The sequence below is a fragment of the Papio anubis genome, chromosome 6 (genome assembly GCF_008728515.1).
Source record: "Papio anubis isolate 15944 chromosome 6, Panubis1.0, whole genome shotgun sequence".
In the NCBI taxonomy this organism is placed as follows: domain Eukaryota; kingdom Metazoa; phylum Chordata; class Mammalia; order Primates; family Cercopithecidae; genus Papio; species Papio anubis.
The window spans coordinates 135,115,794-135,133,840 of record NC_044981.1 but is presented as its reverse complement, the minus strand read 5'-3'; the positions used below and the strand labels follow the sequence as shown (position 1 = coordinate 135,133,840).

The 18,047-nt window shown below is 36.0% G+C and overlaps 1 protein-coding gene across 2 annotated transcripts in view; it reads right to left on the bottom strand.

The window, feature by feature from the left end:
• Positions 1 to 6,412: 6,412 nt before the first annotated feature.
• Positions 6,413 to 18,047, bottom strand: part of THEMIS (thymocyte selection associated) — a 240,832-nt gene continuing 229,197 nt past the window's right edge. The window contains exons 8-10 of one of the 2 annotated variants that reach the window (XR_002521777.2): positions 14,469 to 14,631; positions 10,282 to 10,367; positions 6,413 to 8,809 (exon numbers count right to left, since the gene is read on the bottom strand). The gene's annotated coding sequence lies outside the window, so the exon portion shown is untranslated. The remainder of the gene's footprint in view (positions 8,810 to 10,281; positions 10,368 to 14,468; positions 14,632 to 18,047) is intronic. The other variant, XR_002521778.2, reaches the window with a different exon arrangement.

Below are 18,047 nucleotides of genomic sequence, written 5' to 3'. Positions count from 1 at the left end.
TAGGATGTAAAGAAAAAGAGATTGAGTGAAGTTAGAAGTATTTTTTTAACTTAAATATTACAAATGTTAACTTTCTATATTCTCCAACTTAACTGAACCTTAGAATTGAATTCTATATTGTGTTTAGAAAACACTGGTGAGAAAAAGGGAGAAGCAAGCTTTTGAGAAACGCAACTGCTTGGATTTATATACTAGACAACTAGCAACATCTAGTGGTCATGCTCATGATCAATCCCTGTCTTCACTTTCATTGTTGCTTGGAATTAACTTGCATTACAAGACTTGGCAGATATTTTGAATTAAGTAAAATCCACATGTGAAAAATAACAAAAAACTTAAACTAAGCATCAGTTTCAATGTATATGTGTTGTAAACATATAACACATAATATAGTGTTGTTTATAATTGTGTTCAGTTTCTGATAGAATTTAATACATTGAATAAAACTTATCTAAGAGAGTGTTCAGCTGCTTTATTTGTCTTAAGAAGGGTTGTGATCTTGCCACATTCAGGGGACTGGACTTAATTTTACCAATTTTAATACTAAATGTTCAGTTGATATTTTGGAACTCTTATGGAGAACTGTACTATTTTAACTTATAATATTGGCATGGATTTTGAACCATTATTTATTTTATTCATCTGTTTGAAATTGAGTTATAAGCACAATAGTTTTGCCTCCTTGAAAGCACATGACAGTGAGGTTTATACATATGTTTAAAAAATGATAATAGGTAATAATTACTTGGTGGCAAAAGAAAGGTAGCCAGGAGTTTTTATGATTCTCATGACCAATCTGCAAATAAATAATCAAAAGTTGAATACAGATTAAAAACTGTCAGGAAATGGGTGATTTCTACTAACATAATTCAAATGCTCTAAAAATTATTTATTTCACATACTAATAGTATGTTATATGGATGTTGAAAACACAAGGACTGTAAACGAAAAGGCAGGAGCGGAAATGGAAGAAAGAGACCAATGATGTTTATGCACCTTTCAAGTGCCAGGCACTGGGTTGTGCTTCATGTGCATCCATCATTATCCTTCATCTGCATGACAATTCTAGAGGCAGGCGTCTTTGTCCCCCATCTTATAGATAAAGGAATGGAGTCCTACTCCTGTTATCACACAAGAAGTAAGTGAGAACGGTAAATTTGAATTTGACCAAATCTGACTACAAAATTGATGTTCTCAGAGTTTATCAACTCATCATATACACAAAATCTATAGTCTGGGAAAAAAGTTTTTAATAGAGTGTCAGCATTTTTTTAGTCTCGATATTGTTTTGCAAGTCTTGAAAAAAAAGCACATAACTTCAGTGTAAAGCAGTGAACAATGTGTCATCCTCAAATATGCCTAATTGGTATATTGATTATTTTGAGTTAAAAACATTAGAGAAATAATTTCAGAAAGGCTGAGCTGATTTTTCTCTTTCTGCCTGCAGCAAATGATAGATTCCTCGGGAAGGGGTACTTTCTCCATATCAGGGTGGGAAAATAGCCCTTATCACCAGAGACTTGAAATTGAAGACTACAGTGAACCTAAATAACCGTAATTAATGAAGTAATCCTCATCCTTCACCTGTTTTACACTTTCCTATGTATTTCCTAGTCACTCCCCTAGAAAATTTTGCCACAGTAGCCAGATTTTCTTTGTCCTATCATTTCTTCTCAAATTTATCACTCTATGTCTACAAAGTATCAAGGCATCTTGCTTTGGCCACTTCTTTTGACTTCCCTCTCTTGTGAAGAACCCCATGTGCATGAATACTAATAACATTTGTATACCTTTCTCTTATCAACCTTCCTGGTATCAATCTGGTTTCTGCATCCAGCTGAAGAACCCATTAAGAGTTAAAAGGGGGGTTGGAGGTGACCTCTGGCTCCCTACAAGTGTCATCTGTTATCTTGAAAGATGCTCCACTGGTCAAGCATGACTCTTACGTGTCAGTGAACAAAACTTTTCATTTTAAACATTTATTCAACTATTTTCTCAGGTACTTGTAGGACTGGAGAACTAAACAGGTGGACATTGCTTTCATGGATCTTATGGTCTAGTTGGGAAAGATATAACAGGTTTCAAAGGTAATACAACTGTGCTAAACATGAAAGGAGCAAATACACAATGCTTGGAAAGTTTTGAAACCTCCACAATTAAAGATAAGGCTTAAGATACAAATCTAAGTTCGAAGTGGTATTACAAATTAAACATATATAGCATTAGAGATGTACTCATTCAAAAATCATAGATTGTGCACCTACTATGAGGCACTGTTGATACCAAACAGATGATACAAATAGCCTAAACACCAATAACTCAGTAAAAACATATGCAAACCATTATTCAGAATACTGAAGACACATTAGTGTATAATATATACTATAGTGGTAGAGGAGAAGAAGGAATGATGGTGTCTGCTTTGATGTAACTTGCAGAGTTTACAAAGGAGATGTTCAAACTCTGTCGTTTACTATCTATATTAAGGTGGAACAAAAGACAATGACAGAGGAGTCCACATAAAGGCAAGAAACAGATGGAGAGAAGTAGATGAATTTGAGAGATATTTAAAGGCAATAATACATTAAGGGTAGTAACTTATCATGATGATAGAATAATACATCCTCCCCAAATAGGTAAGATGAGAAGAAGTTGTTGACTGTGTCTGGCATACTAATTGATCTAAACTGACACATTCCCTTTCCTTGAAGCCTTCTCAGATGGTCAATAATTATGCATTTCCTATTTTGGCAATACTATTTAATATAGTTATAACATTATTCCCTAGTTCTTTCTGAAAGTGTATTTGTTGTCAACAAGTTAAAATATATACACCTCCATACTTTAGGCCCACAACAAGAAAGGGCACTTTTATACTTTTTGATACATAAGCTCACACACACACACACACACACACACATAGGCGCGCACACACACACACACACTTAATAAATGAGAACATACTACTCGCAACTCCACTGTCCCTCATTTATCCATCTGTCTCATGTTTGTGTGTCTGATAGTACCACATATTAATCGTTATTTAGGTTGTTTGCAATTCTGCACTATTTAAAACAGGGCCCATCTGTGTTTATTTTTCATGCCCTAATTTGTGATGATAGCCTAGAGTAAATTCCTGAAAATGAAATGGCTGAGTTAAAAGATAAATAATTTTTAATTGATATTGTCAGACTGCACTCAACAATTTTGTTTTACTTTATATTCTCACCAAAAAATACATTAAGTTCTTGTTTCTGCACACCCACACTCAGTTTAGGAAAGCTTTAAATCTGTGCTTCTATGATAGACAAAATATGGTACTTAAATGTCAATTTGATTAACTTTTATATTTTAACTATAATATTTTAAAACTTGACCATGTAGTTTAAATTTTAACCATCATTCATATATATGTATGCCGATATATCTGCATATCTACATCATGTAGCTTACAATACAGAGGAAGAATTGTCATACTCCTTTCTAAGTTTGTAGCAGCTGCCAACATTGTATCTTCCAATGATGTGAAGTATCTTAGAGAGTTTCTTTCAAGTGAAGTATTTGTGCTGTTACCACCTGCTCTTTAACATCTTTGTCCTTTTTGTCAGAACCACTTTCCTTATGCATGTCATTAAGTGGGACCTTCACTAAGTTCCTCGGGCTGTGTAATTAGAGTCTCTCAATGGCAGCCATTTTCCCATAACTCCATTCATGTTTGATTCACATTTCACTGCTGGTGTTATAACTTTTTTTTTTTGCTGCACTTTTATGTATGTTGACTTCTTTGATTCCCTCTTTGGATGATTCACTTTTATAAAATGTCAGGCGGGTTTATCAGTAGGAGACCAGGAAGCAACACAACAAAATGCTTTGCTCTCTGTGGGAACTGAATTACAGATGTGCAGTGAACAATCAGTAACAAACTTTAAAAGAAGTGACATCATTGGCCACTGGTCACAATGTATCCATGTTATTTACATAAGGATTTGCAGTCTGAAGAGCCAGCAGCAACATTTGTACTTTACTCCGTTACTCAGTTAATATACTGTGAAAACTAAAATTTGAACTGTGTTGTTGGGGAATTATTATTATTTGGTATTATTTAACTAAACCATGGTAATTGAAATCTGTACATATTGGAGCTGTGCAAGGCAAGGACTATCTGTACACACATACATACGTGTGTGTATTTATTTCAATATCATATGTACGTATACTTTGTATTAATTTATTAGTGCTGCCATAACAAAGTACACATACTGAATGGCTTAAACAACAGAAATTTATTTTCTCACAGTTCTGGAGACAAGAAGTTGAAATCAAGGTGTTGGCAGAGATGGTTTCTTTGAGGCCTTTCTTTTTGCTTCGTGGATGACCATCTTCTCCCTCTGTCTTCGCATGGATTTTCCTCTGTGTGCACATATTCCCATGACCAAATTTCCTCTTCTTATAAAGACACTAATCGTATTGGATTGTAGCCCTCCATATAACCTCACTTTGACTACCTCTTTAAAGGACGTTTCTCCAAATACAGTCACATTCTAAAGTACTGGAGTTTAGCACTTTAACCTGTTGATTTTGGATGGCCACAATTCAACACAAAACCCTCCAACTTTCATGTCCTCTTCACATGCAAAATATGAGTTCTTTCCCAATAGCTCAAAATATTTAACCCATTCCAGTATCGAATCCAAGTCTAAAATTCATCTAAAGATCATCTAAATCAGGCATAGTGAGACTCAAGGTATGATTATCCTCAGGCAAAATTCCTCTCCAGCCTGAAACTATAGAACTGCAAAAGTTGTCAACTTACTAAATGCAATGGTAGGGCTGACATACAATAAACATCCCATTTCCAAAAGGGATAAATCAGAAAGAAGAAAGGGGTCAGAGGTCCCAGGCCAGTCTAAAACCTACCAGGGCAAATTCCAGTATATTTTAAGGCTCAAGAATAATCCCTTTTGTCTCAATTCTTTGTCTTCAGGACCCACTGGGGAGGTGACCCTGCCTTCCAGGACCACTGGGGTGGGCTGTTTTGCTCCCTTGGCCCTGGATAATGGCAGCCTAGCCTGCTGAAACCAAGGAGGTGGCCCCACCCTCTGAAACTGGGGAAGAGACCTCCCTGCCATCCAGACCTGAGACTCTGAGCCCATAATAATAGTGGCAGTACCACTTTTGGAGTCATTTTTCTCTTTTCTCGAAAAATAACACAGATTTTTGGCTTGATACCCCAACTGGTTCATCCTATGGAATTTCAGAATTCTGATGGCTTTCCTTCACTCTCCCCCATCACAGTCCCTTTTATTCCAAGCTGGCAGTTTTTCTGCTGATATAAAATTCTCAAAAATAACTTTGTTGACTTCATAGGGATCCAAGCCATCAGACAAGAGCGCCCTCCACAGATCTTTTCTGGATGATCACATCTGTATTCTTGGCTTCTGCTGAGATCATTGATTCAATCCATGAGTCACATTCATAATTTCTTTATGAAATGAATGACCAGTCACACCCTTGTCTTCTGTTCAGAACGAGTTTTCTCATTTTTTGGCCATATGAATAAACTGATAATTTTCTAAATCTCAAGTTCTGACTCCTTTATTCTTAATGATCCTTTGATATATCTCTCTTCTCTTGTATTTTACTATAAGCATCAAAAAGAAACCTGGCCACACTTTCAAAAGTTTGCTTAGAAATCACCTCAGCTAAATCCCTGGGTTAATAATCACTTACATGTTGTACCTTCCATAAAACACTAGAGCACAATTCAGTCATGTTCTTTGCCACTCTATAATAGGTATTGCCTTTGCTCCAGTGTCCAAAACATATTTCTCATTTCCATCTAAGGTTTCACAGTAGCACTTTTTAAATTTTGTTTTTTGTCTTTTGTTTTTTGTTTTGTTTGTTTGTTTGTTTGTTTTTTGAGACAGAGTCTTGCTGTGTTGCCCAGGCTGGGGTACAGTGGTGTGATCTCAGCTCACTGCAACTTCTACCACTGCAAATTCTCCTGCCTCAAACTCCCGAGTAGCTGGGATTACAGGCATGCACCACTATGCCCAGCTAATTTTTGTATTTTTAGTAGAGACGGGATTTTGCCTTGTTGGTCAGGCTGGTCTTGAACTCTTGACCTCAAGAGAACCACCCACCTCGGCCTCTTAAAGTGCTGGGATTACAGGCGTGAGCCACTGCACCCGGCCCCACAGTAGCACTTTTAATGTCTATATTTCCACCAACAGTTTCTTCAAGGCAAGCTAAACTTTTTCTAACATGGCCTCATCAGTCTTCCAGCCTCTATTCGTTACCTATTTCCAAAGCCACTTCCACATTTATAGTTATTTTTACAGTTGGTATCCCACTCCCAGTATCCAAATCTGTATTAGATTGCTAGGGCTATCATAACAAAAAATAAATACCATTTACTGGAGGGTTAAATAATAGAAATTTATTTTCTCAGAGTTCTGGAGGCAAGGAGTCTGAGATCACAGTGTCAGCAAAGTTTTGTGATTTGTTTTGTTTTGTTCTGGTTTTTATTTTTTATTTTTAAGGCTGCCCTCCACAGACTGTAGATAGCTTTCTCTCTGTCTTTACATAGTCTTTCCTCTGTACATGTGTACGTCTAATGTCCAAATTTCCTCTTCTTATAAAGACTCCAATCTATTGGATTGGGCCCATCTGACCCTTTTTACCCTAATTACATCTATCCCAAATACAGTCACATTCTGAGGCACTGTGTGTGAAGGCTTCAGTGTATGATTTTTGGGGAGGCACAATTCAAATCAAAATATATGATAACACATACACATGTACATGTATACATATACTACTATAAAATTGGTGTCTACAGCCTGGAACCCTCTCCTGACTCATATATGCAATTGTGTGAGGGCTAAAAGGGGTACAAAAATTAATGTGCCCAAAACTGAGCCTCCGAGAATCATTCCCAAATCAGCACTTTCTGCACTATTCCTTATTATGGTCAATGGTAACTCCATTTGAATGGGCCAAAATTCTTCAGGTCATCCTTGACTCCTCTCTATTTCCCACAACTATATCCATGCTTTCCACAAATTCTAATAGCTCTACCTTTCCAAAATATGTACAAAATTTGATTCTCATTCTTACCACCTGGATTCCAGCAACTGTCATCTCTGGAGGACTGCTGCATTAGCCCACTTACTGATAACACTGCTTCTGCTCTTCCTCACATATATTGTACTCTCAAACAATAGGCATAACAGTTCTAGGGAAATAAGAAATCATCACTTTCTCAAAACCCTCCAGTGACTCCCATCTCATTCAATGAAAAGCTAAATTCCTTAATGTTACCTCCAAGGCTCTATATTTTCTGGTTTTCTTACTTTTCTTACTTCTTTCCCTAGCTATTCTCCAATTCAAGAACCCCTTGGTTACATTGAACATGTCATGTATGTTTTGACCTCAAGTCTTTTGCACTTGTTAATCTCAATGTCTTGGTGCTGTCTCTCCAGATGTTCATATGACCAGTGTGATCACTTCCTCAGGATTTTACTGAAATTTCCTTCTCCTTGAGGCTTTTACTGCATATCTGATTAGCACTGCCACTTCTAGAACCCCTTCCCTGTATTAATGTTTCTCCTTAAAAATTATCAATATCCATTCTACTATATATTCTATTTGTTTATTTTATAAGTTATCAAGAAACAGTAGATTTAAAACTAACTTTGTCAAAATCAAGTTAATCTTCCATGTTTAGTATCCTGGGCTTATGTATGTTTGGTGGAATGCTATTATCTGACCTTTTACAATTTAAATTAATGTTGCTTTTAAAACAAACAAATATGTGCTATCGCTTAAAGTTTTATAAAGAATTAAGAGTAACTGAATGACAGCTAAATTTCTCATGTATTTATTGACTGCCTGTTAGGTTCAAAGTTCTGTACTACATGCAGACATATCAAAATTTCTTATATCTTTGGATCACGAATGTCAGGGTCTTTCAGCTCCTGGTCAGAAAAAATACTACCATGTCAGAGTGAGGAATTCTTAGTATGACGTGGTGCTGGGGAGTACCAGTAGCTTCAGTTCAAAAATTCATTGCTCTGGGTCCCAACACACCGCTTCTTTTCCTAACACTTTAATTATCCACATTTTGCTCTGCTATTCCAAAAGTGTAGTCTCTAAGAATAACCTGAACACGCCAGGTTCTCTCCCTCCACAAATTCTGAGTGCATGATTTAACATAAAAACAATTCAAATAAGAGGTTTTTGTCTTTCTACATTTTGAAAAGCCCTTTCAGATACAGTTTTAAATACGTAATTGAAATGCAGCATTTTCTTGAGTATTCAATACATTTCTTGGATTTTTTTTTCGTAACTGCAGGAATACCATAAATAAAAATGCTCAGTTCCTGAAGCAGTTCTTTAAGCACAGCAAACACGAGTCAAATAGCTTTCACTCCAGCTTTATAAAAGGCAATGCCACCACCATAAGTTTCTCAATAATTCCTATCACCTTTAAGCATGTTCATGTATTAATCTCAATATATTTTAATAGCATGCACACGGTCTCTAAAAACCCTTTCCTGGGGTTTACTGTTGGCTTTTTATTCCCCCAGATCTTTTAAAAATCTTAGCCTATACATGACTTAGAGCATGTTTTCAACAAGTTATACGAAAATCTCCTTTTGTGCTCCACATTGACAGAGCCTGTCTGAATCCGGAGAAGGCAATCACATTCTGTTATGTTGTCAGCATGAGAGGCAAAAGCTCCAAAGTACTAAGTTCCTAGAGCTGTAAATCCATTGTGCTTCATGTTATAAATAAAGAAATTGCCCTGTGACAAAAAAAAAAAAAATTAATGTTGCTCTATACAACTTGCCAATTAATGATTTTGCTTTCATAATCAGTAATGACAGAGATTTTGTGAGATAATTATAAATTTCTGAGAAAATTTAAAAATAGCCATTCAACTTAATTGAATCATTTATGCTTGTTATTGATAACTTGATCTTATGAAATTTTTAATGATAGTCTTTGACAACTGCTGTGAATAGGCAAAATCTTTTAAAATAATGTTCAGGTGATTTTTAAACAATGTTTATGTTTTTAAAACTTTTAATATTGATATGGAAAATAGAGTACACCACCTGACTAACCAGACTTTTGTAACATTAGTTCATATAATTTTGAACTACATTATGGACAAGATAAGAATGTTGGTCCATACAGCTGTGAGGTCAAGGCCAGGTTTGCTATCTTTTAGGAAGAATGTAAGGACAATAGGAGAATATTCCCTCTTTTCTTAATATCCATTGTTTCAGAGGCCATATTAAAATTTTAGTATATTACCCAAGTCTATAAGGAAGGTTACTCTTTCTGGCTGAAAAAAATAGGTGTTTTCCCCTCCTGTTATAATGTCCGTCCTTAATTCAATTGACTATGAACAAGCAAGAGCACATTCACTCAGATGAAACAATCATACAGGGCCTATTCTCCTGTTGTGGGTATGGTCTGACATATCTCCCAGAAGCTACATACTACATATTGACTCAAAAGATACAACAAAATTCCTAATGGGTAAAGCTCCCTACCCAGGCCCAGAAAATAGAAAGAAATTTTTCTACTAAGTTATTAATTTGGAAATTTATTTCTTCATTTTGTGAGTTCCTAAATTATATGGCTTAAAATATCATGCCAGATAATTTTAAAAGTATTATGACTAGTTGCTATACTGTTAATTTTTCACTTTTATCTGAAGAATTAATTAAAATTTAAGGAGATAATTTTAGAGTCTAAAAATTCCACAACCTTAAGTTTTGCAGATGATACTTTAAAAAAAAAAAAAGGCCAAAGTTTGGTACAAACCTAGTATCTCCACTCTCTTCATATTTCTAGGATATTCCTTCCTTATTATAATCCAATAAAAAGAGTTAGACTTCTTATCTCACAGGATCAATAGGAAATCTAGTCTCTTTCAAGGTCTCTCTCCCCAAGTCTTTGGGAGGAGGGGTTGTCCTAAAAAGTGCCTGTGTGATCCACAGATTTATCTAATTTATTTCTCATCATAGTAAATCTGTCTACTACTTCATATCTTTTACTGGTCACATTTTGTAGTGTCATAACCAACTTTTTTGGCTGTGTGTTGTTGCTATGGTTGTATAACTTCTCACCAAGTGTGGGCCACTCTTCTTCCATACATTATTTAATTAAGTGACATCTCAGATGTAATATTTCAAAACACTTCATTGAACATTTTTGACAAAAGTAAATAATTAAAAGCTAGGGGGAAAAGTACATTGTACTTACTAGATGATGTGGCTCCTGAATTTCACAGGATATGTCCTTCCACTAAACATTCCCTACTCTCTTCACTCTTCTTAAGTCTAAAAAGTCTAAAAAGTTGCAAGAATTAGTCCACATGGCTAGAAAAGACATTGATAGAACAGAGATAGCAGAAATAGACTGAAATGTACATGATTAATTGGATTTCAAACAACTTGCAAAAGCCATTCAATAGAAAAAAGAAGTCTGTTTAACAAATAGTGGTGGAAAACTTAAGTATCTATTTGGGGAAAAAAGGAAGGAAGAAATAAAGGCAGGAAAGAAGGAGAAAAAAAGCATCTTTACAACCATCCCTCCTCATATCATATATAAATATTAACTCAAACAGATCACATACCTAAATGTAAAATCTAAAAATTCTAGAAGAATATACAGTAGAAACTCTTCATGACTTGTGTTAGGCAAATATTTTTTTAAATATGACACACAAACATGATCCATAAAATAAAATTATAAATCAAACCTCATTAAAATTAAGAACTGTGTTTTAACAGACTATTTTAAGAAAATGAAAAGATAAAACACAGATCAAGTAAAAATATTTGCAAATCACATTTCTGATGAAGAACTTGTATTTAATATTTACATACATGTTTATGACTCAAGTTTCAATCATAGTAAAAATGAAAACCTATTCTAAATGAGAATTATTTAGACAAAGTTAATTATTTTCATGTAATGGGAGAAGGAAAACATTAGAGTAGGCTTCCTCTAATAGTGTGCTATTTAGTCTAACTAGCCTATGAGCACTATAAATAAATATTTTTGCTAGTATTTCACTACTAATCTCTAACTTAGAAATAAGAACACTTCGTGTATCTTTCCATGAATTGGAAATATTCAGCCCAGCTTGAGGTTTCCTCAGAATGCACAAAAGCAAAAAAAAAATTTAATGTCAGGGTTATGTCTAAAAAAGTACAAATATCATATATATTAAGTACTTCAAGTACTTGATAACACGGACTAAAGAGTTCAGATTTTACTTTGAATACTACAGAAGATAAGAAATTGACATACAATGTAGAAAGCATTTATTTTTAACAAAATGATTTGGGACATTTCAAGGAACATGCTGAAGAAAATGTACCTCTTATCTTTTATTAGCACGTGAGATAAATATAAGAAAATATTTATGAGATCATCCCAATGGAAAAATGCATTCTAGCAAGATAGTAGAGCTAAAGTATGTGCCTAACAACATTACATTTGATGAAATAAACTGCACACAGGGGATTCTAATATGTATTTTATGGGAAGTTTGCTGAATATCTGCATTCTTTGTCGGCCAGATCAAATAGCAATGTTTCCCTTATTTCATTTTTTCCTCCATTTGTTTTTGTATATATAAAATATTTATATGTACAAAACATATACTACATATACAATAAGAAATATAACACTGTGAATACACTTTAAGTCCCTTAGGCTCTCATCCCTAATCTCTCCTCAACCTTTACCCCAGGGGTAAGTACTGTTCTGAAACTTGTGCTTACCATTCTGTTGCCTTATTACACATAGGCAGTGAAGTGCGTAATTCTACAGTGCAAACCTTCATTAATTTAAACCTATGTATATTTCAATGTAACCATAACACAGATTAATATATGGAACATTCTCAGCCCTCCGGAGACCTCTTGTGTGCCTCTCCAGCCAGTCTTAACCAAACCAAATGCAAACATCATACTTCTTTCTATTACTATAAAGCACTGTTGTCTTTTCTTAATATTTATATAAACAGAATCATACAGTAAAAACTATTTTGTGTCTAATTTTGATGATTCCTGTGGTAAATACTATTTTGTGTCTAATTTTGATGATTCATACAGTAAATACTATTTTGTGTCTAATTTCGATGACTCTGGTTTGTAAAAACATCCATGCTGTTGCATTTTTGTATAGTTTATCTTTTTTCATTGCTACATCAGTTTCCATTGCATGGTTACCCTACAATGTGTTTGCCTATTCTACTACTCCTGTGCACGGGTTGTTTCCAGTTTGAAACTACTTTGAATAAAGTCATTAGGAACATCATTGTACATGTCTTATTGGTAGCTAAATTAGTTTACATTTAGTTTTGTTGGATTTACACAAATAGGAATTCTGGGTCATAGGGTAGGTGTATGTTTAGCTTTAGGAGACAGTGCCAAACAGTTTTCCAAATAGATCTGTCAATTTAAACTCCTACCAGTAACATGTGAGAGTTCTGGCTGCTCCACATTTTCTTCAAAACTTGTTCTTTTCATTTTTTGAAAAAACTTTTAGCCATCTGGTAGGTTTATAATGATATATCTTGTTGTAGTTTTAATTTGCATTTGCCTAAAGATTGCTGTGATTTTGAGCAGATTTTTATGTTCATTATCCTTTCGAATATCCTCTTTTATGAAGTACCTGCTTAAGTTCTTTACCCTTTCTTAAAATTAGCTTGTCTGCATTTTACTTAATGATTTGAAGGAGGCTTTTATACATTCTGGATACCATTTTTTTATTGGACATATATATTGCAAATATCTTCCAGTCTGTAATTATTTTTTAATATCCTACTCATTACTGATTCTCAGATTTTTTTTTTCTGGACTTATTTTCTTTGAGTATACTCTTTAGATATCCTTTTACCAAGAATTCAATTGACTGTAAGCCCCCTGTTTTTGTTTATCTGTAAGAAATATGTTATTCTTATTTTTGAAAATATTTTAACTGGGCTAACAGTTCTCACTGGAGAGTTTTTTCCCTTGGCATCCCATCTTCCAACTGTTGTACTAGGCTTGGAAAAGTCAACTGTTTGTCCAATTGATGTCCCAGTTCTATTTTATATCCTCCTTCTGAAATTTCACTATGAGTTGTAAGGAAATTACTTCTTTATTTTTCTTGAAATACGCTGCTGTATTTCCTAAATCTGAAGTTTTGTATTATTTATTATTCCTGGAAAGTTCTCAGACATCATCTCTTTGAATATTACTTCACTTCTGCCTTGCATCACTCTCTGAATTTCTTGTGCTCTCACTCTAATTAAGTAAATATTCTGCCTTCTTAAACTCTTCTCAGTGTTTTTTAACACCTCTTTTCCACTGTCCTGTCTTTCCTTGCTGCATTCTGGGTAATTAATTAAAGTCTACCATCTCAACAACTTTCTCTTCTGTTGTGCCTAACCTGCATTTTTTTTTCTTTTTTTAGTTGTCATAATCATCATTGTATTTGTCTATTTTCACGCTGCTGATAAAGACATACCCAAGACTGGGCAATTTACAAAAGAAAGTGGTTTATTGGATTTACAGTTCTATGTGGCAGGGGAGACTTCACAATCATGGCAGAAGGAGAAAGGCACATCTCACATGGTGGCAGAGAAGAGAAGAGAGTTTGCGCAAGGGAACTCCACTTTTTAAAACCATCGGATATTGTGAGACTTATTCACTCTCATGAGAACAGCACGGGAAAGACCTGCCCCTATGATTCAACACACACAACACATGGGAATTCAAGATGAGATTTGGGTAGGGACAAATCTCCCTCACACAACACATGGGAATTCAAGATGAGATTTGGGTAGGGGCACAGCCAAACCATATTTATTATTTCTAGTATTTTATTTTTATTTTGTAATCTTGCAAAACCAAGACCATTAGAATGAGTTTTAATTTCATATTGTCAGTCAAAGATACAAGAAACAATAAGTACACCAAGCACTAAGTTTACTTAGCTTTAATAAAGGGTATGAAGCAGATAGCAAGTACTATGTGGGGCAAGAAAATCCTGGAGGGCTCGGACACTAAGCTGCAGCTTCCGATGTGCCCAACCATTGCACTGTTCTCAAGAAATGACAAGAATATGTTGAATGAGGGTCACATCAGCAAACACAAGCCACAGGGACTAGGGTCCCATAGCTTAAGTACCTTGCTAGTCACCTAAAAGGGTATGTATCTAGCTCCCATTCTTTAGTAACACCTTGGTCCATTAATAATAGAACAAACTAAACATTGCAAAAATTCAAGATGCTGCCATATGGATAAAAATTTTAGGATTCCCTTGAGCTAAGGAAGCTAGGATATCTCCTCAGACAAAGAACAGGTTCTGGCACTATCTTCATTTGTTCTGGGCCGCTATAACAAAATACCTTAGACTGGTTAATTTATAAAGAATAGAAATTTATTGCTCACCATTCTGTAGGCTAAGAAGTCTAAGATCAAGGTACCAGAAGATTTGAGGTCTGGTGAGGGCTTGCCTTGTTTCAAAGATGGCACCTCTTGCTGCATCCTTACATGGCAGAGGGGAGCAAGGACACTCCCTTCAGCTTCTTTCGTAAGAGAACAAATCCCATTCCTGAGAGTAGAACCATCATGACATAATTACTTCTTAAAAGACCCATCTTTTAATATTATCACACTGGGTATTGGTTTCCAACATATGAATTTTGGAAGACACCAACATTTAGACCATAGCATGTCCTTTACACCTCTTTCCACTAAGAAAGCATTTAGTAAGTCTTTGGGGGTTGGATAGGCAGTACATACCACACTTGAGTATGCTGCTCTGAATCATGTATGAGATGATGCAAATGACTGACAGTTTTGTATGTGGCCCAGAGGAAGGAGGGGTGATACAGCAGGTCAAGTCTGTGGTTACAGCAGACTTGCATCTCTGCCATATTATTTGAAAGATCTGTGGTACTGTGGGTATCTAGATATATAGCTGATGAGTATCTAATAGATATAGTGTATAAAATCGCTGGCAAGCTCTAATAGGAGAATTACTGTGCAATCCTTGGAACACGGCCATGACATTTTATCACAGACCTATACAACATTTGAAAAGCCGCTGTCACCATGCTACTTTACCAAATAGGAGACTGATATATGACAATAGAACATTGTATAATCATATCACTGAAACTGCCCTCTTGGGCTGGTTGCTCTCAGACAGAGGAATTCATAAGATTAAGTAAACCCAGCAGCAGCACTTTGCAAGACAGAAGCAGCACATACAGGACTGGGGTGAAGCAGGTCCAGATGATACAAATGAGACGTGCCAATGAGTGACTGATGAGACCCTCAAATCACTCATCCACATTGTTGTACCTGCACTTTTTATTCAGCTTACCCTTCCAGAGCTCAGGGTGTGGTTCTCTGTAAACAACTAATAAAATGAAGTGGATTCGTTCATGGATGGGTCAACTTGGTGTATTAGCAGAGGCCCAAATGGATTACTGTTGCACTAGAGCCCTACTTAGGAGTGGGTCTGAAAGACAATGGTGAAGTGAAATCCTCCCAGTGGACAGAGTTGCATGCATCTGGTTGTCCACATTGTGTGTCAACAGAAAACGGCCTGCAATCAGGATAAACATAAACTCCTTGGGAAGTGGCTTTAATAGCAAATGGCTTAGCTGATTAGTTCAATACTTGGATACAGATAGAGCTAAATATGGTGGATAAAAATATCTGAAGAAGAGGATGACTATGAAAATTGGGAAAAGGTGTGAAAATTTTGTATAGCAAATTAGTGTTCAACAGAGAGCATCTGTACTATAAAATCAATTAGATAGGTTAACTCAATCAGTAAATATCAACTAGCCTCTGTCCTTAGTCACCCTGGTACTTGCACAATGGATTCATGAGTGGAGTAACCATGATGGCACATATTACTGTAAGTCCTGGGCCAACAGCATGAACTGTTTCTCACAAAGGCTGACCTAGTTACTGTTACTGTTGAAGTTTCAACTTGCCTTCCACAAATACCAATGGTGTTTGTCCCTCTCCCTGATAAGTTACCATCCTTTGAAGAGACAACCTAGTCAGTTGGTAAGAATTTTATTACATTGAATCTCTTTCACCCAAGAAGAATCTATGCTTTCTCATAACTAAAATTGAAACATACTCCAAGTGTCAGTTTACTTTTCCTTTTCACAGTGCCTCAGCCAGCACTGCCACAGAGGGGTCACAGGATTTCTGTTCTCCCAACATGATACCCTGTGTAATATCATCTCAGATCAAGTGACACAATTTGTCACAAGGGAGACACAACGGTGGGATATACCTTTGGGACTCATTTGTCCTGTAGTATGGTACAGAATTTGGAACCTGCTGGCCTCTTGGATTGGAACAAATTTTTGAAGGTTCAGCAGAGGGATCAGCACAGTAGTATAATCCATGCTCTGGGGTACCCTTAGGATCAGGCTGGAAAGATTAGGTTGGAGTTCTTATGAAACCATGTATTTATCTAGATCATTCTCCTATCCTGGTTCTGCTTCTTCCACTTCCATACAGATTTCTCCTAAAAACACTCCAATAAACCACTGAACGAGTATCTTCCCCCTTAACCTGTGCTTCTAGGGAACCTGAGCTAAGATAATAAGGACTAGATAGGTATTTGTCATGGTACATAAGAGTGGAAGTGGGAAAGGAAGAAAACTCAAAGAAGAAAAGATGCAAAACTCCAAAACTAAAATTCCTTGATCTAACATTTTATATATAATTTAGAACATATACGTATTATAAAATAATAACAGATAAATGTATTGAGGACTTACTTTTTGCCAGACAAAGCTCTAAGCACTTTACATATATTCATTCATCAAATTATCACAACAACTCTACAATGTAGATTCTATTTTAGTCCTATTTTATATATATGTAGGAATTTGAAGCAGAAGGAGGCTCACACCCCTACCCAAGGCAACCCAGTAAACAGGGAATAAGTATTCAGACCTGGGCAGTCTGGCCCGAGTTTTCACATTCCTAACTTTAATCAGTTCATTCAGCAAACATATACTGAGTGCCAGATATATGCAGATACTATTCTAAGTGCCTGGGTGTAGTGCAGAAACCAACAAGAAATCTTGCCTTCAGGGGGTTTACAGTCTAGTGTAAAGGAGACAGAAAAGAAATAAGATATGTAAAAGACATTACTTGTTAGACAGAATAAACTATTATGGAGAAAATTAAGGCAGGGAAGGAGATAGAAAGACTAATAAGAGTTGAGACTGGAGTTTGAGATAGGGTGGCCAGAGCAGGCCACACTGAGAAGATAATATGTGGATAAAGCCTGAAGCAAGTAAGGGAGTGACCTCTGTGGAGAGGAGAGCAAACTATGTTCCAGGCAGGGAGAACAGCAAATGCAAAGGCCTCAGGGTAGGACTAGCCCTGGCACGGTTGATAAATAATGGTGTATTAGTCCATTCTCACACTGCTAATAAAGACATACCCAAGATTGGGTTATTTATAAAGGAAATAGGTTTAATTGACTCACAGTTCAGAATGGCTGGGGAGGCCTCAGAAAATTTATAATCATGGCAGAAGGGGAAGCAAACACATCCTTCTTCACATGGTGGCAGCAAGAAGTGCCAAGCAAAAGTGGAAAAAGCCTTTATAAAAGCCATCAGATCTCATGAGAACTCACTCACTATCAGGAGAACAGCATGGGGGAAACTGCCCCCATGACTCAATTACCTTCCACCGGGTCCCTCCCATGACATGTGGGGATTATGAGAACTACAATTCAAGACGAGATTTAGATGGGGACACAGCCAAATCACATCAAATGGGAAGATCAGTATGACTTGAGCAAAATGAATAGGAAGAGTCCAGAGAGAGAATGGGAATAGATTGGGTACACCTTTGTGGATCATTTTAGGAATTTTGGCTTTTAGTCTGAATGAGGTAGGACATGACTGTGGTGTGTAATAATAGCATATATTTTAATGAGATCATTCTGGTTCTCACAATCAGAATAGATTGATAGGT